General features: G+C 31.8%; 1 long non-coding RNA gene across 1 annotated transcript; it reads left to right on the top strand.

Annotated features, from left to right (window-relative positions):
* Positions 1-19,828: 19,828 nt before the first annotated feature.
* On the top strand, positions 19,829-20,985 carry LOC129315437 (uncharacterized). Its single transcript, XR_008594494.1, has 3 exons — positions 19,829-19,904; positions 20,566-20,711; positions 20,823-20,985. It is a non-coding gene; the product is annotated as an uncharacterized LOC129315437 (long non-coding RNA).
* The last annotated feature ends 2,299 nt before the right edge of the window (positions 20,986-23,284 follow it).

The raw sequence follows: 23,284 nt of genomic DNA on the forward strand, positions 1-23,284 counted from the left end.
CATCGTATGGGGCTAGCACCTCCTAAGTACTCGTCGCATGGGGTTAGCGCCTCCTAAGTACCCTACTAGCTAGGTTTACTATTGCGTGTCAAGGGATAACAGTACTACTATTAGCAATCAACATTCTGATTCAATCCCATACTTTAAATCAGACGTGCATTGGTGGATAAAATCAATATATTATCTCTTCTCAACATTTCTAATATAGCAAATATTTTTAGATGTTCAATTGAAAGATGAATCCCAACTATTTATAAAAATATAATATAATAAAGTATAATATAATGAAAACATTTCCATGCATGACAGTTGAAAATAAAATTAAGATTATGAACCATAAAAATAAATAAATTAAAATACTCTATCATTTATTCTTGCACAATAAAAATGGTTATGTAAATAAAAGAGAAGGCACATGAATATGCTAAACCAATATTTTTATAAAAATAAATTTGCCAACAAGTCATTGGGACGCTATTTAGTTACTTGAGATATTTTCAAGTATAGAAATTACTCCTAATCAGTTGCTTTTTATAATATTGTCTGCTTCTTAATTCCCTAACACCCAAATAATATCATTGTTATTTATTTTATACATTTCGTAAATCCAAAATCTTCAGTCCAAGCTAATTTTAAAGCAATAGAAAAGAAAATCTCTAATCTTTCATCATTCACAATAAAATTACATGTTAAGTTTAATCAATAAACGTCTAGAATACATATATAAACTATATTCAAAATTTTCAAGTCTTCAAAATAATAATAATAATAATAAACAACTCTTACTGTAGCTTATCCCACTTGCCTTGACCTCATTTCATTTTTTTTTCATCCTTTCATCAAATACTTTAAGTGTCCTAAAAGTCACCATAAGAACAACCAAACATGATATTTGAATTATCAATCAAATATTTTTTTTTCCCCAAAGTTCCTTTCAAATTTCTCTTCTTCCAAATCCTATAAAATTTCTTTATAAATTTTATTAGCCTTTGTTCAAATTAAACAATTTCCCATTTAACATTTATATAATCAAAAGCAACTTAAGTATCTTAAAATTTCCTAATTCACTTTCATTTATATCCTAAAATTTCTCTATATTATTTTAGTCATAGGTATATACTCCCTTGGATTATAACTTCCTCTTAGGTTTTATGTCAAACACTTTACGTACATCATTTTAAGCCATTTAATGGAGTTTCTTAACCTCCAATTACTTGCCTAATAATTCTCAGCATCAACATTTGAATTTATCATATATGTGTGTGTGTTTAGTCATCCCACCAAGAATTAATTTAAACTCACAAGGAAAATCAAACTTAAATTCATTTTCCTCCTCTTACACTAACCAAAGTAATCAAGAGACCTTTCTTAAAACATGCAACTCATCTAGTCTTAGATTCCCACCTCCACCCATTCAACCACAAGAATTTAACATCGAAAGAAATTCATAATTTCAGCCACCCATCATTCATGCGCACACAAATCCGATGAGGAAGAGAAGAGAGGTGGAAATTTCCTCACCTATGGAATGAATGAGAGATGAGATGAAAGGATCAAAGCTTTCCCAACCACATGGGCGTTCCACATCAGATCAGGGGCAGCAAATCAGAAAGAAAGAGAAGAGAATGCTGTCACGCGAAAATGGTGAGGGAGGAAGTCGGGAGATATCACAGTGAAACAGGGGAGGAGAGAAATCATAAATCGATCTTCCAACAGCGTCCAACTATCTCTTGCACTCGCCGGTAACACTCACGCACGCTAGCCACCGAAAGGAAGAAGACGAAAGAAGAAGCAAGAACAAAGGAGATGACGCAGCAGGGATGAAGAGTGAAAAAGAGAAAATCTGGCGCACCTTCGATTTTCCAGCATCGGCGGCAAGAAGCGCACCCACGATCACCGACCAACGGACAAAGAGGGAGGAGGAACAATGAAGGGATCCAGCTCTCTCTCTCTCTCTCTCTCTCGACTTCTAGAGAAATCCCGAAAAAATTCAATGGCAGAGGAGGATTATATTAGTTGCGTTTCTGACTCCTCTTCTTTGCTTTTATGTTCTGTTTCTGTTTTTGTTTTTGTTTTTTTTTTTTTCAGGGCAAACATATAATTCCATCTAGATTAAACAAAAGTCAAATTCTCTCTTCATGCACCACAAAGATTCGAACAAGCAACCTAACAAGTAAGGACCAAGGGAAAATCCATTACACCACCAGCACATCTTATTAATTTTGCCCCTAACAATTAGTAAAATATCATAAATTTACTTTATTCTAATTTTTTAACTGTACTTTGGAATATTACAGTTTATATTTCGGGTAGCTGATGTGAGCCTTGGTCTCTCGCTCAGTATTTCACTAGGATTGAGACCTTTATTTTCTCTTTTGCTCTATTCTTCTCAAAAAGTGTAGTTGCTGTGTGTTTCTTATTTGAGTTCCACCACAACTCCATTCCCGTATAAAGGCATTATCTGGTGCACTAACAAGTATGCTTTTAGACTCCATAAACGTTTATTGGTAGCAGAGCATATATTTGATTCTGGCATTTATGATTGAGATTATGATTTCTTAATATTCATCCATGCAAATCTTCCATTCTACTATGTAATATGCTTTCTTTTTTTTTTTTTTGCATGTCCTCTGTCCGTTTTTCAATTTAGTTTCTGCATGAATGAAACATGACTTGCTTTCTTGGAGTTTTATATAGGATATATATGATTATACACATTTTCCATGCACTCTATGTGCAAGAGAAGTTTTCAGAACTCCGAATCGTAAACAAAACCAAAATTTGGATTTTTGAAAATAGGATTTTTTAGGTGAATGGAAGCCATAAATGTAGAGCTTGAAAAAGTAAAGAAAACAACACCAAGAATGCATGAAACAAATGTCGGATGATGGAGGTGCAGCCCTCTAGAGTTTCGGGTCCAACAGATCCAACCCGAAGAAGGAACCGGGTCAATGGTGACCCAGCGAGAGGTAGGGGACAATAGAAACAACATCATTTCGATCGTTCCACAAAAAAAAAAATTGCTCTATTTTTTTTGAGCCGATTGAGAGAGGCCCATCCCATAAAAAAATTCTGATATGGGCCAAAAGAGAGAGGCCCAAATCCATAATAATGATGATGATGATGATGATAATTTTGTCTAGATAATCATATATCATTAACAAAATTTAACTTTAAGATATAGTAAAACTACAAATTACACCATCTAGATCACAATATAGAGCATTGGTAACTAATTCATAGTTCTAAAAAAATGTTAGTTGAAGCTTTAATTTCTTAAAAAACAAACTATATCTTGTCAATTATACCTTCATTAAATATCTTCTATGTGGCTTGATAATGACAATTGAAATTCAATTGCATCATTTTTTTTCAGAAAAAGTAATAAATAAAGTAGGAATATAGTTATAAAAACAATTATACAAATTATACAATGCCCTATGTTTTGAATTAAATAAGACTTCTGCAAAATGCCATATCTAAATTGAATTAATTTAAACAACGGCTAATCACTCTCTGACATTCACTTGTGTCTTTCTTTATTTGTGATCGCCCAATTCAACATGTGTGAACATTAATTGCAGAACTTTGAACGGCCTGAAAGAAACTTGAAAAAGAAAGGGCAATACTATTAAAGACAAATTATTGAATCCATCCTATAGCTTCAAATATAAATAGATTTGCTTCTTTGGTTACTTATGACATCTCAACTTCAATTCACAATCAACCATCTTCCCTTTCGCTGAGTTTCTATTCAAAACAAATCATGGGAGCAAAACCTTCATCAGACAAGTTAGTTTCCCTCTCCTAACTGACTTTATTTTCTTTTTGTTTCCCTTTGTTTCACTCATCATTTTCTGCTGCTTTTCATTGTTTGTTATGATAGAATCGAAGAGGCAGTACTAGAATGTATAAATGCAATATAATCAAATATATACAATCCTATATTATCATTTCTTAGAAATAGAGAATAGAACTATGCGTACCAGAATCGATTGACTAAATTAGATATTTGAATTTGTGAACAGGCGCGTTTTGTTGATTGTTACCAGAGGGAATTTCTGAATGTTTCCTAGAAGGGGAATGGAGAATGTTCTAACTAACCAGCCAAACCCATAATTACAACCCTTGTTTAAAAATTTTAATTTGTGATATTTATGATTTGGCCCCCAAAAAATTAATTATAAATATCATTCTGATCACTACACGTTAATTTCATAACATTTATACCCCAAAGTCTTAAAACTTTGATTTAAACATATCATTTTCTTAAGGCTTAATTAAATAATGGCTGCACATTTTTTATATTTGCATATTTGGCCCCATATGTTGAATTTTATTTCAACATGTTTGTAGTTTAATTACTAGCTTGACAGTTTCTTTTGATTATTGATGTACTGTTTCTTACTGTCATTTGCCATTATGAAAATTTTATGCCTTTGATTATAACTGATGACCAATTATGAAGGTGTGCATGTAAATTATTTGTGATGCAAAATTAATAAAAGTAATGGAGTTGACTAAAACATATCAAATACTGTGAGAGAGCTTAGTTTTGGGTCCAACAGGACGAATGGCGTTGGAGAAAAAGACGAAGGTGGTTCAAGTGTCATTGGTACAGGTGGATCCGACCCAAAGGCTAATGGAGCAATATGCCAAGGTCCGTCTAAGTCCATATCACTTGAAGTGGCTTCAACCTGATGAATGTTTCCAAGCTTTAATAAGTAGCTTTAAAATAGCTTCCAAGATTAAAATGATATACTTAAATTATAGATTAATGAAATTAAGCATACCTAAATTCTTTTTAACAATGCTACCCAAAAAGGGTAAAATATTATATATTTCAAGAGCAAGGTTAAGGTTAAGGGTCACTTGTACCTTTAAACTTTTCCTTTAGAGTGTGTGGGTATCGTGAACTTTACATTTACTCATTTCTGTCTTTAAACGTTTGAAATGCCCTGCTTGATTGTCATCTGACCGTTAATGCACCATAGCTTTCATTTTCTGGTGGAGTGGCTCCCATCATTTTTTATATTTTTTATAATAAAATATTAGGTTAACGATCATTTTTGCCTCTGAAATTTTTCATTAGATTCTGCCAGTACCCTTAACCCTTACCGTTGGAGAGAAATTCATTTCGTCTTATGTGTGCTACATCTTCTGTATTTGGCTATTTAATTTAGTTGTCATGTCTTTTGGAATTCAAACTTGCTTTAATTTGAATTACGGAACGATTTCATAATAGAGGATGTTGGAGAAAAGTATCAAAGCGGCACAAGTCAACCAGTTCATACAGATGCTGAGTCAAACCTAAGGGCTAACACAGAAATTGGCAAAGGCTTCATAGTAAATGCCATTGGAGGAATTGACCCAGGTGCTGAAAGTCAACCTGGTACTGGTGGGGTTCCCCTACAAGCAAATGAAGCAGCAACATAATTAATTTCTAAGCTTTAAATAATGATACAGACTAATGAGTTTGAGCATAGCTATACTTTTTGATCTGTTAATTGGGGCAAAATGTTATTTCGAGAGCAACTGTCATGTCTTTGTGTTTGGTTGTGATGTCGTGTGGAATTTGAACTTGTTTTCAAATTCAGTCGTTATATAAAAAAGTTAAGTTTGTTTGTATTCATTCAAGATATATATATATATATATATATATATTTACTATACTTAATTTTTAAAATGGAGGTGGAGGTGAAAAATTATGGTGGTGACGATGATGATTAACGAGAATTAATAAGTAAAATTTCTTTAACCATATATGATAATCCTAGTCTATATATTCACCTATTTTATTTTCTTTAACATATTTTATTTAATAATTTAATATCTCAATTCATATATATAATTAGATATGATAAATAAAGTAATTCATGCATACCTGAAGAATCCATGAGTGCTAGAGAAATCTCGATTACCTCGAGTATAGGCAGGTACACAACCCACAGGTCCCCAAAGCCTTCAAAGAGTTCAGAGATAATGGAGTAGTAGAGAAATGAGTCGTGTGTTTGCGGTTATCGACTAATCGTCTTATATAAATCAGATCGGTAACCGCCTTATTAAATAATAAATAATTATATATCTTATTATCTCTGACTCAGTCAGTTAAGAGATAGGGAATAACTGACGGCTATTGGGTTGTGGGTTGGGCCTCTGCCCATTGGGCTCACTTGTGTGGTCCTCCTATCACGGTCTACACAAGATCATAAAGACCAATCTGTTTGGACTTATTAATTAATATTAATCCATAATTAAAATATTCTAAGAATCTCCCACTTGGATTGCATTAATTAAGCAAGTTGTATAAACAAGCAAAATAAAATTTAGAAAATGAAACTCCACAAAATCACTGAATCCTATGGGGAAACAAGTGATATGATATCTCATAATCTGAATAAAACATGAAATTTTATTTCAAACACACCTCAGTAAGATAACAACATAAATCACTAATTCCTATGGGGAAACAAGTGACATGCATAGTGTACCACAATAGAATCATTGAATCCTATGGGGATACAAATGATATAGACGCATCTAACTGAACTGAACATAACTCACAGAAGAAAACAAAGCTTAAAGAGAAATTGCAACATAAAAGATTCTCAAACTCCCACTAAACTAGGGCATCAAAGGAATTCACAATACCCATACAAGCTACATGATTTTGAAAAACTTCTATAGGTAAGCCCTTGGTCAACGGATCTGCAAGCATCTGTGTGCCAAGAATGTGTACCACACATGTTTGAGACTCAACAATTTTCTCTTTCATAAACATAAGTTTGATATCAAAATGCTTTGTATGGCTGAAATTTCTGTGATTATTAGCATAGTATACTATGGATTTGTTATCACAGTAAATGGTTAGAGGACGTGATATTGACTCAACTAGGCGCATGCCAGATATCAACTTCCTCAGCCATATAGCGTGACATGTAGTTTCAAAACAAGCAATATACTTAGCTTGCATAGATGAAACTGCTGTAAGTGTCTGTTTCACACTTTTCCAAGAGACAGCTCCTCTAGAGAACATGAAAATATAGCCGGTCGTGGATTTACAATCATCCAAACAAGAGGCAAGATCTGAATCTGAAAAGCCAACAATTTCAAGATCTTCTGATCTCTTAAAGTCATAATCAGAATACCTAACAACCTCAAGAGAATTTGACCTTTTGTAAGTCAACATATGATTCTTCGTACCTTGAAGATACCTCATAAACTTCTTGGCAGCCTTCCAATGATCCGGACCTGGATCATTTAAGTATCGACCCAACAATCCAATGGCAAAGGCTATATCTAGTCGAGTACACACTTGAACATACATAAGGTTACCGACAGCGAAAGCGTATGGTATCTTTCTCATTTCAGCCCTCTTCTTATCATCCTTGGGACACTATAATTCTGACAGTAGCTCACCTTTTTGTACAAGAGCAGGTGAGGGAGAACATGAATCCATTCTAAATCTCTTAAGTACCTGCTCAATATAAGTGGTCTATTATAAACTAAGAATACCACGAGATCTATCACGATGAATCTGTATCCCAAGAATGAAGGAGGCTTCACCCATGTCCTTCATGTCAAAATGGCAAGACAATAGGTACTTTATCTCATTGAGGAAATTTATTGAATTGCTGGCTAACAAGATATCATCAACATAGAGAACAAGAATGGCAAAATTGTTCCCATCAAATTTTTAATAGATGCACTGATCTAAAACATTCTCAACAAAACTGAGCGAGGTGATAACTTCATCAAATTTCAGATACCACTGCCTAGAGGCCTGTTTTAGACCATAAATGGATCTTTTCAATCTGCACACTAGATGTTCTTTACCAGATTCAACAAAACCATCAGGTTGTGTCATGTAGACTTCTTCATACAAATCGCCATTCAAGAATATAGTCTTGACATCCATCTTGTGAAGATCAAGATCAAGCTGTGCAACTAAAGCCATTACACTCTAAAAGCATCTTTCGTGGATACCGGAGAGAAGGTTTCTGTGTAATCAATACCTTCTTTCTGGTTGTAGCCCTTAGCTATAAGTCTGGTTTTATATCTATCAATTTCACCTCTAGCTCCTCATTTTGTTTTAAAGACCCACTTGCAACCCACTGGTTTAAACCCTTTTGGTAGCCCTACTAGCTCCCATACGTGATTGTGATACATAGAGACAATTTCTTCACTCATAGCCTCCAACCATTCAGAAGAATGTGAGCTAGAAATAACTTTTTGGTAAGATATTGGGTTTAAACTATTAATAGCATCTGAATCAAATTCTTACAAATACACCATGTAATCATCTAGAATAGCAGACCTGCGAACCCTTTGGGATTGTCTTGGTTTAACAACCAGATCTCTATCACCTTCTAAAGGTGGTTTATTTTGAGCTTCATCCTGATCCACGGCATTATTTCTATCAACATGAGGGGTTGTCAAGATAGGCATAGGCAAAATACTACTTTCGTCATGCAAAGCAATATGTTTAGGCATAGAGCTCCCACTGTCTAAGGCATCTTCAAAGAAATAAGCTCGGTCAGATTTAATTACCCTAGTAGTGTGATTTGGACAATAGAATCTGTACCCACGAGATCCGATGCAATAACCAATAAAGAAACCATCAACAGTCTTAGCACTAAGCTTCATTTGTTGTGGATTGTAAGGTTTTACCTGTGCTTTACAACCCCAAACTCACATATGCTTCAGCGCAGGAGTCCTTCCAAAATACAACTTATATGGAGTCTTTAGAACTGACTTGCTAGGAACTTGATTCAAAATATAGATAGCAATTTTAAGTACATCACCCCACAAAAATTTCGGCAGTGAAGAGTGACTGATCATGCTTCTAACCATATCTATGAGAGTACGATTTCACCTTTCTGCAACCCCATTCTGCTGCAGGGTTCCAGGCATAGTATATTAAGCTTCAATGCCATGCTCTTGAAGGTACAAAGCAAATGGCCTAGGGTTCCTGCCAGTCTCATTATATCTCCCATAAAATTCTCCTCCTCTATCAGATCTCACATATTTGATCAAGTTGCCAGATTTTAATTTGACTGCTGCTTTAAAGGTCTTGAATGCATTAAGAGACTCGCCCTTTTCACGTAGGAGTTCAATCCATCTATGACGAGAGTAATCATCTGTAAAGGTGATGAAATATCTAAAACCACCCATAGCCAGAGGTGTGATAGGTCCACAAATATCAGTATGGATTAGGTCTAAAGTGTTTTTAGACCTCTTTGCCCCTTTGGTTCTAGCTCTAGCGAGGAATTTTCCCTTTATGCGATCAACACAAGTCTCAAAATCTGAGAAATCAAGGTCTTGTAAGACACCTTGCTTGGTCATGCGTTCCAATCTCTCTCTAGAGATATGACCCAAACGACGATGCCATAACATAGAGGAATTATCATTAGGCCTTTGACTTTTATGCCCAATAGCAGCATTGATATGGAGATTAAGAAGTTCAAGTGACCAATCATTCAATTGATATAAACCATATATCAAGGAAGCGATACCAACATTAATGGAATCAAAACAAATGTCAATTTTCCTATTTCCTTGGAAGAATGAATAGCCACAAATATCCAATGCAAAAGTTGAAATTAAATTTCTCTTCATAGCAGGTACATATATAACATTGTTCAAATGTAAAACATGACCAGAATTTAAATACAAAGAAACAGTTTCAATGCATTCAACTGATGCCTTGCTCCCTGTTATGCCAAAAACTGACCTCTGTTCCTCACTTGGAACCTTCTGGTTTCTTAGCCCCTCTAGAGAATTCACAATATGTACAGTGGCACTAGAATCCAGCCACCATGAGTCAAAGAAAGTTTCAATTGTGTTAGATTCAAAACAAACTAGAGCTAGAGGGGCAGTTTGAAGAGTTGTACCTTCACTTTCTTGTTTGTTCTTCAATTTGAAGAAATTAGCTTTAATGTGGCCCAGTTTCTTGTAATAATTGCATAACCTCGTAAAGGGTTTCTTCCTCGACTTCTCACTCTTATCACCATCCTTCTTAAAGGTTAGATTATTAGGCTTTGGGCCATCATGCTTCTTCCCCTTTTTCTTATATGACCCTCTAGATTTGCTGCTAGAGCCATGAGAAATATAATTTATTGAGTGAGAGGAATTCTTCTTTATAGCTTCCTCTTCTTGAGTGACTATCGATATCATCCGATCAACAGACCATTCAGCTTCTTGTGAGTTGTATGAAGTCCTCAAGAAGTAGTGATTGAAGAACACGGTAAACCAAGGTACTTTCACCCAAATCAATTCCATATAACTTAAGCTTGTTATAGTAATAAACAAGCTTCAGAATGTGCTCCCTGACACCAGAAACTCCGTCATATCGAGTATTGTCAAGAAGTGACAGATAGTAGTTCTTTTGAGTCTTGTCAAGCTTCTTGTATTGTTACCAATAGCTTTCAAGTACTCTATTACAGTATTCTTTTTAGGAATGCTGTCCTTAATTTTCTTTTCAATTATGTACTTGATGATCGCTAGACAGATCTGGTTGGACTCACTCCATTGTTTATGGAAGGCCATTTCAGAAGCACTGGACTCGGAAGAGAGATCCGCAGGTTTGGGTTCTCTCAGAACTAAATCTTTCTCAGAAATGGTCAGATACATAGTCAGGGACTCTTTCCAGTCATCATAATTAGTCCCATTAAGAGCCTTCACAAAGGATAGTTGCGTAAAAGTGGAAATTGAAATCGCAAAATAGAAAATGGGAAATATTAATTATGTGTGCACAACATAATTATAAAACAGAATTCTCCAATAAGCGATTATCAATTATGCAACTACAATCATGCACTAAGAAGGCTCATATACCATAAAAAATTTAGCTCATACAAAAGTCCATACAAAATAATGTATTAAACATTTCCATACCTATAGGGTACAACAAATATCTAACACATAAAAGGAGTGCTATTAGCCTATCCTTAAAGCCAACCATAAAAAAAAATCACATTAATAATGTCACACCTATGGGGTATGTCCACTATCAATGCTACAAGATCCTAAACATCATCAATAATTCATAAAGTCACAATTTTTTTAGGAATTAGGAAACAAATTTAGGACTTAAGTAAAATTTTGAAACAAAATCAGGGGCAAATAAGTAATTCTGGAAGAGATTTGGGTCAAAATTGCAATTCTGGAAGTTAAGGGATTAAACTGTAATTTCTAAAAATATCATGGGGCTAATTCGTAAATTTAAGGAATTATGGGCCAAGGAGGTAATTTAAAACTAGGGCCAAAACGCAATTAACAGAATTTTTTTTAATTATACTGGGCCCATACGATTTGGGTCCAGTGGTCCAGCCTACCATAAATTTTTTGTTTAGTAATGACTCTGGGCCCAAATGAAATATGGGCCCAGTACCTAAGAAACCGGATCCCTAGGATTCGATTTCTGACCCTGTCTCCTGGGTCTATGATTGCCGTGCAAGAGGAACAAGGAAGAAGGGGCACCGGCGTTCATGGCTGTTCCACCTTTACGATGCCGGCATCCATGGAGCGGCAGCCAACGACCACGACGACAGCACCTTCACGGCGGTTATTCATCAGGCGAGACATGTGTGACTGCTGCGCAAGAGGAACGAGGAAGAAGGGGCAAAGTCGTCGGCGTGTAGGAGTTCCAGCTGTCGGAGAGGACAACGCCGTCGGGCGGGGAACCGGTGGCAGCTGTCACAGAAACGGAAAACGTATGGCGACTGCCCAGTGCCATGAACCAGCCAGCGTATCTCGTGAAACAAGAACCTATTGCATCCTCTATTCGACGACGCGATGACTGAAGCTGGTAGGTTTTTTTTTTGACAGCATAAATGTGACACTGTACAGGCTGTGAATCACAATCTTAGATAGAGACTTCCGGCGACTCAATGACACCAGCTCTCGAGACGTACCAACCACTCATTCTGGCGTCGATTAAGGCAATAATGAAAGGAGGAAAGAGAAACTAATGAAATATATGTGCATGTTAAATCAAATTCAAACATGCTAAGTTGGAAAAGAATTACTTATCATTGTAAACATAAGATATTAAATTGAGATATATAAATTAATGTTCGTAACCATAGCTCTGATGCCACGTGTTGAGTTTAATATCTCAATTCATATATATAATTAGATATGATAAATAAAGTAATTCATGCGTACCTGAAGAATCCATGAGTGCTAGAGAAATCTCGATTACCTCGAGTATAGGAAGGTACACAACCCACAGGTCCCCAAAGCCTTCAAAGAGTTCAGAGATAATTGAGTAGTAGAGAAATGAGTCGTGTGTTTGCGGTTATCGACTAATCGTCTTATATAAATCAGATCGGTAACCGCCTTATTAAATAATAAATAATTATATATCTTATTATCTCTGACTCAGTCAGTTAAGAGATAGGGAATAACTGACGGCTACTTGGTTGTGGGTTAAGCCTCTGCCCATTGGGCTCACTCATGTGGTCCTCCTATCACGGTGCACACAAGATCATAAAGACCAATCTGTTTGGATTTATTAATTAATGTTAATCCATAATTAAAATATTCCAATAGAGAATTAATAAGTAAAATTTCTTTAACCATATATGATAATCCTAGTCTATATATTCACCTACTTTTTGATTGTTTGTCTTATATTTAATAATTTCCTACTTCAACTAGGCATATTTTATTTTGGCCAAATATATTTAGTCTATGCGCGTGATTTGATGAAGATTAACTCTTAATGACATAGGTTACAAAGGGATTGGTTTCAATGCTCATCACAATTATCAACACAATGGTGCTCATCACTATGATAAAATCTAGACCATCCAAATTTTGATTTGGATAGTCCAGATTTAAAGTACTATTATATATTTTTATTTTATATATATTAAAATAAAAGTTATAAAAATTATAAAATAATTTTAATACTTTTCAATTTTTAATCTGACTTAAATTTAATTTGGAGGGCCCAATTTAATATTAAAATTTTTATAATTAATGTATATTAACTATTCAGATGTATTTTGCACGATCCAGATTTAGTCTGGTGTTAATTTGGACTGTGCAGAATACATTGAAATAGTCAATATATATCAATTATAAAACTCTTAATATTAAATTGGGCTCTTCAAATTAAATCTAGCTAATATTAAAAATAAAAAATTATTAAAATTATTTTATAATTTTAATAAATTTTTATTTTAATAAATATAAAATAATAGTACTTTAAATCTGGAATATCCAAATTAAAATTTGAATAATCTAGATTTCATCACAATGATAAACATCACTGTGATGAGTATTGAAACCAATCCCGCTTACAAACTAAAGGATGATGAGAAAATAAATAAACAGGTGCAATTTGCAAATTAGAGTTAAAAAGAAAAAAGGGAATTGGAGATCTCGAATATACTCTTCCTTGTGAACCTTCACTATGATATACAAAAAGTCAAAAACCACAGAGAATTGCTCTGTTAAGGCTTTCCAGGCTCCTCATCCTTGAATGAAACGCATTCAATGCTTATCGTTGGGATGACACTGCATGCTCGTTATTTCCATTAGTTATTGTGGCCCTTTATTTTATTTTTAAATGATCCCTATCGTTCATTTTAAAATAAATTTTAAATATTTAAATATTGTATTGCGAAATAAAAATTTACAATAATTATAAAAAAATTTAATATTAAATTTGGAATTTTTATCAATTTGTAAAAATTATAAAATTATAATATTAAATTAAATTATTCAGATTCTATCTATACTATCTAGAATATATTTAGATAAAATTTTTAAAAATTAGAAAAAATATTAAATTCTACTAACCAGATTGATGGTGAATAGATTTATTTAAAAATTTTATTTTTAGTTTGATAAATATAAAAAAATAAAAAGTTTGAATCTAAACTGTTAAGATTTCACCATGAGTCAAATGCCATGTTGCTCATCCTTTGATGAATACCCTTTATTTTATTTTGAAATGATCTCTATTGTTCATTTTAAATTAATTTTTAAATATTATATTGTGAATTAAAAATTTACATTAATTATAAAAAATTTAATATTAAATCTGCAATTTTGATCAATTTATAAAAATTATAAAATTATAATATTAAATTAAATTATCTAGATTCTATCTGTACTATATATCTAGATAATTAATTTTTAAAAATTAGAAAGAAAATATTAAATCGGACTAACCAGATTGATGGTGAATAGATTTATTCAAAAACATTTTTATTTTTATTTTTACAAATGTGAAAAAAATAAAAAGTTTGAATCTAAACTACTAAGATTTCATCGTGGGTGATAAGTGTAATGGTGCTCATCCTTTAATGAGTACCCTTTATTTTATTTTGAAATGATCTCTATTGTTCATTTTAAATTTACTTTTAAATATTTAAATATTTTATTGTTAAATAAAAATTTACAATAATTATAAAAAAGTTTAATATTAAATCTGGAATTTTGATCAATTAATAAAATTTATAAAATTATAATATTAAATTAAGTTGTCTAGATTCTATATGTACTGTCTAGAATATATCTAGATAATTTATTTTTAAAAAAATAGATAAAATATTAAATTGGACAAACTAGATTAATGGTGAATAGATTTATTCAATTTTTTTTATTTTGATAAGTATAAAAAAATAAAAAGTTTGAATCTAAACTGTTAAGATTTCATCAGGGTGATGAGTTCCATGGTGCTCATCCATTAATGAGTACCCTTTATTTTATTTTGAAATGATCTCTATTTTTTATTTTAAATTAATTTTTAAATATTTAAATATTATATTGTGAAATAAAAATTTACAATAATTATAAAAAAATTAATATTAAATCTGAAATTTTGATGATTTTATAAAATTTGTAAAATTATATTATTAAATTAAATTATCCAGATTCTATCCGTATTGTCCAGAATATATTTAGATAATTAATTTTTAAGAATTAAAAAAATATTAAATTAGATTAACTATATTGATGGTGAATAGATTTATTAAAAAAATTATTTTTATTTCAATGAATATAAAAAATAAAAAGTTTGAATCTAAACTGTTATGATTTCACCACGGGTGATGTGTGATAGTGTTCATCCTTTAATGAGTATCAAGATAGTCTAAATTGAATATTAAATATAATTTTTATAAACTTTTCACTTTTGCAAATGCAATATTAAAACATTTAAAAATTATTTTAAAATTGTTTGGGTTAAAATATGAAACGTTGCTCGATAGGTCACAAAGTTATTTGGATTGAGCAACTAAAGATTCAGGCCCAATCCAAATGAAAGGGCTGGCCTCGAGCTTAATAGAAGGCCACAATAAGATAAACATACTGAAATCCTGCCAGTTACAAATATTGGACTGTGGGCACATAAAGACACGATCCCAAGTGATTTTGGAATCCACGGACATCATGCCTAAGTATCTTAGTGAGACGGACTGATTATCAAAAATGGAGAACACTGAGTAAGGATCGTGCCATGAGTCTCGTGGGATCTTTGATTCTTGAGTAGATCGTTCTAGGTCTTAAGGGAGAGGCTATTATTACTTTGACACTATAAATAGGATACAAAAATACAAAAGGAGAGTCAACATTCAATAAAGACTCGTACTTTGCACTCTTAGCCTTTTAGTTTTAACAATTAGTTTTTACATTTAATTTAAACTTGTAATCCTTCACATTTCAATAAAAATAAAAAATACTTGTTCTATTAAGTCTTGCGTATCTTTTACATTCAAGTAAAGTGTGGTAAGGGAACTCAGTACCCTTTTTGTTGTTAATTGAGACTCAATGTTTCTGGCATATCTGATTATTTGTTGTTCACATGCAAAAAAAAAAAAAAAACGCAAATATTATTTCAAGATAAAATGAAAAGTCAAAATGACCCATGGAAATGATGAGCACGCGGTGGTCGTCACCAAACGCGTATCCATCTTTGAAGGGAGTTTTGTAATGTCTCCTAATTTCATCACATTTTAACCAACTCTATCGTATCATTAAAAGATAGCCAATTTTAATTAAATATTATCATAGTGGAAACGACTCAACCACAGTTAAAATTTTAAACTGGTTGATATGTACGGACAATATTATAATATTAGACGAATTCATGGGCAACCAGGATTCTCACAACATAAGTATATTAAATAAAGACATAGATATGTAGATCTGTCTTTGTCGCTGGTATGAAGGCAAATGCATGCAACTACGGAAAACTGGAACAGTGGAAGACATGACAATAATTAATAAGGTTGAATCTTTAATAGTAAATCCTGATAATCACCTTGTGCTAAAATTTTATTTTATTTATCATAACTCAAATCAACTATATCTAACATTTATATTATAGTCAATGGATTAGAATTGCCTGGGATTATACTTGACCATAGGGGGCTGGACATTTAGACTTGACGGACTACAAAGAAAAAGTCCAAGTAATTAATGAGTATATATACTTCCTTCATTCAAAAATATAAAGCATTTTTTAAAGAGTTAAATGTTTAAAAATGTAAGGCATTTTTAGTTTTTTCAGGTATAATTATTACCTTTTTTTTGAAAGTGTCCCTATTAATAATGATTTTATATTTATTGTAAGGTGTTTAATAGGAATAAATATAGAAAGATAGGGTTAGTTAGAAAGTAGGTAACTACTTTATTGTGAAGTGAGATTTAATTAAAAATGTCTTATATTTTTTAACAGAGGGAGTACACTTTCTTCAAACAATTAACGACAACTTTTATTTTCTTTGTTTATTTTTGGTTGCCAATTCAACTGGTGTGAACATTAGCATGGAACTGTAGAATTTGCACAGAGAGCAAAACGAACGATCAAAAACGTTGGACCAATTAATGTTGTATAAAAAAAAAAAAGCAAAAAGAAAGAACCAGTGAAAGGAAATGAACATGAAGTATAGAGAAACTGCAATCATAATGACGAGATTAATGAATCCATTCTCTACATGAATGTCAAATATTATTCTCACCTCGGCAAATTTCATTTCATGTATAGAAAATAATATCATGAGAAAGTATAGTGAATTCTTGCAAGACCAACAAAGCAACATTATTATTAGATTATAGGACAATTTCACCTTTAAACTATAAGTCCCGAAACATATGCGATCCTAACCATATTTCTTTGTGTAATATTTCCTTTTGAACTTTTAAAAATAATGTAATATAACCCTTACTGTTAACAAATACAATATTAATTTTCACTATTAGTTGGCCAAAAAATGACATAAAAGGACCAAGAAGATTTATTTGGTCCTTCTCTCTAATTTTTTGTCCTTGTCTAATATTTTCTGGGTATTTTTCTATTATTTTATAATCAACTAATGGTTAAAGTTAATTTTTATTAATGGTAAGGACAAAATTGTACTGTTTTTAAAAGTTGAAGAGAAATATTGTATCAAAAATGAATTTAAAGCCACATATATGGTGCTCCTTGACTAATAGTTTAAAGATGAAATTGCCCTTTAACCCATTATTATTTGCCCTAAATTTTTTGTAAATTCATGAGTCTACATAATGGCATGCTAATTGTTTGATTTCTTAGTAGTTTTGGTTGTAATATGGGTAATTTTTTTATTTTTCAATTAAAAAAGAATCACGTGACATGCGGATCCAGATCATTGGCATTAAAAATTCAAGGATCATGTGTAAGCAAATAGTGGTAAACTACATTTTTTTTTTTGTAAATGTAAACTACATATTTTCTCTCAATATCTATTATTGTTTTAGCCACGAATTAGTGGGATTAAATTAAATTTAAGAACAAGTAGTCTAATTCAACTTGCTGGTGTGAAGTGTGAACATTGACCTTGCACCCACGACAAAAATGCTCAAACTTGAATCCTTTAATTCTGGTCTAGAATCGCCAACGAAATTTAACTTCAAAATAAAAAACAAAATTAGATGTGAGCACATAGGGGTACAAGACTTTCAGGGCAAGTTTGGTTTAAAAAAAAAATTTAAACAATTCGTTTGAACAAGTGTTTATTTGAATTTAATTATTTCTAAAACTGTTCTATTTCTTTGAAGAAAACAAAAATCAAGAAATGAAATCATTTTGAATTAAATATTAATGAAAATGAAAAATGATAGTCTGTCAGATTTCTGCTTCAGTAATTTTGTTTTTTTTGTTTTTTGAATTATACGTAGTTTGTACAAGAACTAGGAAATGCAGGTGCGATAAATGGGATTTAGAAAGAAATTCACTTATTTCGTCTCTTATGGGATTAGAGGTATTATTTAGGTCTAATGGTAAAGCTACATATTTGAGGAATGCACATGCACTCCTCTTTTTGGGAAAATTATATGAAGGTGATATAATTTTTTGTATTTTGATCCTTCTAGTCATAAGATTTTTCACCCCTACAAATTTAGATCATTTTCAATATACATTTTAACTAATTTAATAATACTAGATAATTAATTTGAGACTTCTATTATTGATATGCATAACAATATTTAATTTTAAAGACATATATATCTGCTAGTTTATTTTTCAAAAAGTTAACAATAATTTTACATATTGCCATTGCAAATAGTTAAAAAAACTTCATTTTTGGCTCTAGAGATCACGAAAAATAGATGATACTGTCAAAATAATAATTTAGTATGGCTATAATAAATTTTTTTTAATAACATTGACAATAAAATTATGGGTAAAAAAGTAAATTGGCTCCCAAACTAAGGTTTGAATTCTTTTTGGAATAAGTGTCAACATTTAGTGTTTAATCATATTTCGAATATAATTTTTTCTAATTAGAGAATACGTGTATGCAATCAAAAAACCCTTGTTATTCTTTTGCAAAATTTTTATTTTGAAATGTTATTATAAAAATCTAATTTTAAAATGTTAACATTCACATAAAAAATATGCTTTATTTTTTTAACAAAATAAGAAAAGGTAAATATAACAAAAATTATTGTAAAAAATGGATGAAAGAAAAACTATTGAATTTTTTTTTTAAAAAAAGTATGATGGCTTCACAATATTTATTAATTTCACTGTTATATGAACAGTGAAATTTATTGTATTTTATTATACACTCCATTTGTTTGCGGATTAATGCACTTTTATTTAAATATTACTCTTTGCAAAGTTATATATGAATATTTTGTATATTTTAATTATATTATGTTGTTTTAATCATGATTGGGTTGATTATAGTTCAATGACAACTGGATCACTAACCTCTGAACTATTACCTATATGGCTAATTTGATTTTTAGCACTTCCGAGTAGACCACTAAATTATAAATTAAATTAATAATTTCAATTTTATAATATAAAATTCAATTAATAGAAACACATTTTAGAATGTTGAGAGATTTTTAACTACGTACTAAATTTGAATGCCTGAATCCTTGAAATTTAACCCGGTCTAGATAATCCTTAACAATATTTTAATATGATAAAATTACACAATACATACATGATCCATATATATATAAATAACATTCAAGTGTGTGCGAAGCTTTGAACATTGGGGACGGGACTTTAATTTGGACTTTACTTCTCAAACAGTCAATTAGTTTTCCTGTGTGTGTGTGTTTCTGCGTATGTGTGTGACACACATGACTTACGATTTCTGACTTTTTAAACAACTAATGACATCTGATATTGACTTGTCTTTCTTTATTTGTGGTTGCCCAATTCAACATGTGTGAACATTAATCGCAGAACTTTACAGTGACCAAATTGCTGAAAGAAACTTGAAAAAGAAAGGGCAATAAATATTAAGGCATGTCCTTGAATCCATCTGATTGCTTCAAATATAAATATATTCTCTTATTTTGCTCCTTATCACATCTCAACTTTAGTTCACATTCAGCCATCTTCACTTTCACTGAGATTCTAATCAAAGAGAAGTCATGGAAGCAAAGCCTTCATCTTACAAGTCAGCTTTCTTTTCCTAAGTAACTTTCTTTTCTATTCTTTCACTTTGTTTCAGCGATCCTTTTCTGCTTCTTTTCATTGTTTGTAGTAAATTACTAGCTGGACATCAGTTGCTTTTGATGGTTGATTTTCCGTTTCTTATTGGTTCTCATTTGCCATTATGAAATTTTATGCCTTTGAATATATAACTGATGACCAATGAGAAGGTATGTGAAAGATATTATAACTAAATAATGATCAAAAAAGAATCGTGCAAGGTTTTGTTAGATTCGGGCATTGCAGAGGCTATCCAACTACATACCCACGATGAGACAGGACTATTAGGGTCCTTTCTTTGATGCATAACATGCACTATAGAGAGAAAAAGGAGAGAAAAACGAATACTGAAGAAGGGATATCTGTTATTTATAGCATGGGAGACCGCCACGAAATGAGAAATTTCAATCATCATATTTAAATTCGTCTCATAATGAAAGGAATTATTGCGATGAAATATTCCACATTAATAATGCGGAGGCAAACTTCCAGATTTGGATTCAATTAGGAATTCATTCTCAATCCATTCTTGATTCTAGTAAAACCTCATTAAACTAGAATATGCCAAATATTTGCTTTAAATTTGTGATGCAAAATTAATAAAAGTATTGGAATTTCTGAAACAGATCAAATTAAGGAGAGCCTAATGTCAAAGGCGAGGCTGATGAAGAAATACAGAAAATTGTTGCAAGCCAACGCAATACAGTTGGGTCCAACAGGATGAATGATGCTGGAGGAAAAGATGATGATGGCAAAAGTGAGCCTGGTACAGGTGGATCTTAAGTATTTCAAGAGAAAAATGTTTATATATTTCAAGAGCGTCTTATATGTGTGTTATGTCTTCTGTATTTGGTTATTTGGTTGTTATGGCCAATATATATAGGAGCAAAGCAAGGTGCTTTAAATGATGAACTAGTTGCTAGGCTCGACCAAAGAACAAGGGGAAAGAGTACAAGCAGTGGTTCCAAACTACATGCTATTGGAGGAAAAGACTCAAGTAGAAAAAGTCAACCTGGAACAGGCTGATGGGATCATGACTAACGAGATTGAGCATATGGAAAGAAAAAGGAAAGCGAAGAACAATGAAAGACATTGAAGATTTGATGGAAAGTTTTGAATGATTGAAGATATTTTAATTGTCAGTTTAATTATGAATATTTTGTTTTAATTATCATAATATTTGAATTATTGTTGTCTTTCATCCTCATTTATTTTTATCTTTACATTTAATTTTAGAATTTTTAGAGTATTCTTGTTTTTAATTCTATAGTTAGGTTAAGGCACATAAATAACGTCTTAACTCATTCGCTTTTTCACGTCTTTACTACGAAAAAAAATGACTTTTGACAGTGATTTTTAACGGTGACCAAAAAAGTTAATTGAAAATAAATACCTTAAATATATAAAGTTAAGTATATAATTTTTTCCTTTAAAATGATTCATTTGGCAACCAGGGTTAATTCTAACTACGTACTTGATTAAATAAAGACATAAATAGATGTGCCTTTGTCCACTTGTATTAATTATTATAATATGGTCCATCCTTGATGCATTAGACCATTTAAGCAAAAGTCTAGGTCCAATAATTATTAATTAAAGTTAGATAATTTTTTTTTAAATAATTTAGAGTGTTTGCATGAAAGTAATTGTTAGAGCAGTTATATATATATATATTGAAAATTATGTAACCACTACCAATCCAGAGAGATATATATGTGTGCGTGTGTGAATTGGCTGGTTCAATTTTTGAATTGTATGTTCAGACCCTTCCCTCTGCTGTTCTCTCCCTCTTTCTTTTTCAGAAAATATTATATATCCATTGTAAAATTTATAATATCCTAGATTCATCGCAGTAATAATCCAGGATTCATGTGTGATAGAAGAAAAGTTTTATCATCACCGGAAGTATGTTTTTTGGACTTCAGATTCCTACATGTAAGAACGCATGGGCATGGAAGATTGGCATGAAGGGTTGAACTTTTAGACTTGACTAAGAAACAGTTCAAGTAATGAATATTATATATATATCTCACATGCCCAACACACACATGTTGTGTGCGGTCCACATGAATTAGACTTTTTCACCTAAATTCTAGTTCAAACAATTAGATATGCGCAAACCGCAAGAGTATTGTTAAAAATGGATTTTGCATTATGTCAAAAGAGGAGAAAAGGGTCTCCAATGGAGCTGCAACTTGAGATAGAATCTTGTTATGAGATGACAAAAGTAATTAGATTAAAGAATTTTTCAAACACCTTGGCTATCAATCCAACACCATAGCAGAACTATTTGGCATTTTAGAAGGACTTCAGCTTTGTTGAAATGCACGATTCACTAAAATTAATATATATTCTGATTTGATAGAAGCTCTCTTATTTATTCAACATAATTTCTTTGACAATCATCCACTCTTAGAAATTATCAATAAAATCAAATATTTTGTCATAAAAAATTGGATCATTACCATCGATCACATATTCAAGAAAGCAAGCAAATGCACTGACTTGCTTGCTCACCAAGCCTTTCACATCATTCACCTTTAAAATGTAGATCTCGCATAAAATCTGACATAACTTGATTTATGTTTATATTTTGCATAGGTTCCATGGTCTTGTATTAAAATAAAACAACAAGAGAAAAGGGATGTCACATCAAATGAATAGTGGATCTAAGGAGGGACAGTGGGGACGATTCATTCGAATGGATTAATATAATTATTGGTTGACAAAAAAAAAAAGTGTGTCAATGTAAATTTTGGTTTTGGAACTTGTTACCTGTCACTTGTTAATGCGTTGACTCAAAGTTCTCAATATCCCATTGTAAAAATCTGAACATCTACTTTTTTACTCGATACTCGTGCAGCAAATATAAAGACATTCTTGAATCCATCCTATACATTCAAATGTAAGCAGAGATTCTCTTATTTTGCTACTTTTTACATTTCAACTTCTATTCACATTCCACGATCTTCACTTTCACTGAGTTTCTACTCAAAATGAAGTCATGGGAGCAAAACTTTCATCAGACAAGTTAGCTTTCATTTCCTAACTGACTTTATTTTCTTTTTGTCTCCCTTTGTCTCTCCAATCATTTTCTGCTGATTTTCATTTTTTGTTATGATAGATTCGAAGAAGCAGTACTAGAACGTATAAATGCAATATAATCAAATCTATGCAATCCTATATGATATTTTTTAGAAATAGATAATCGAACGGATGCGTACATGAATCCATTGACTTAATTTGATATTTGAATTTGTAAACAGGCGTGTTTTGTGGATTGTTACCAGAAAGAATTTCCAAATATTTCCTAGAAGGGGAATAGAGAACATTCCAACTGACTGG

The sequence above is a fragment of the Prosopis cineraria genome, unplaced genomic scaffold (genome assembly GCF_029017545.1).
Source record: "Prosopis cineraria cultivar Desert tree isolate PC_DT_omini unplaced genomic scaffold, ASM2901754v1 PC7, whole genome shotgun sequence".
Classification (NCBI taxonomy): domain Eukaryota; kingdom Viridiplantae; phylum Streptophyta; class Magnoliopsida; order Fabales; family Fabaceae; genus Prosopis; species Prosopis cineraria.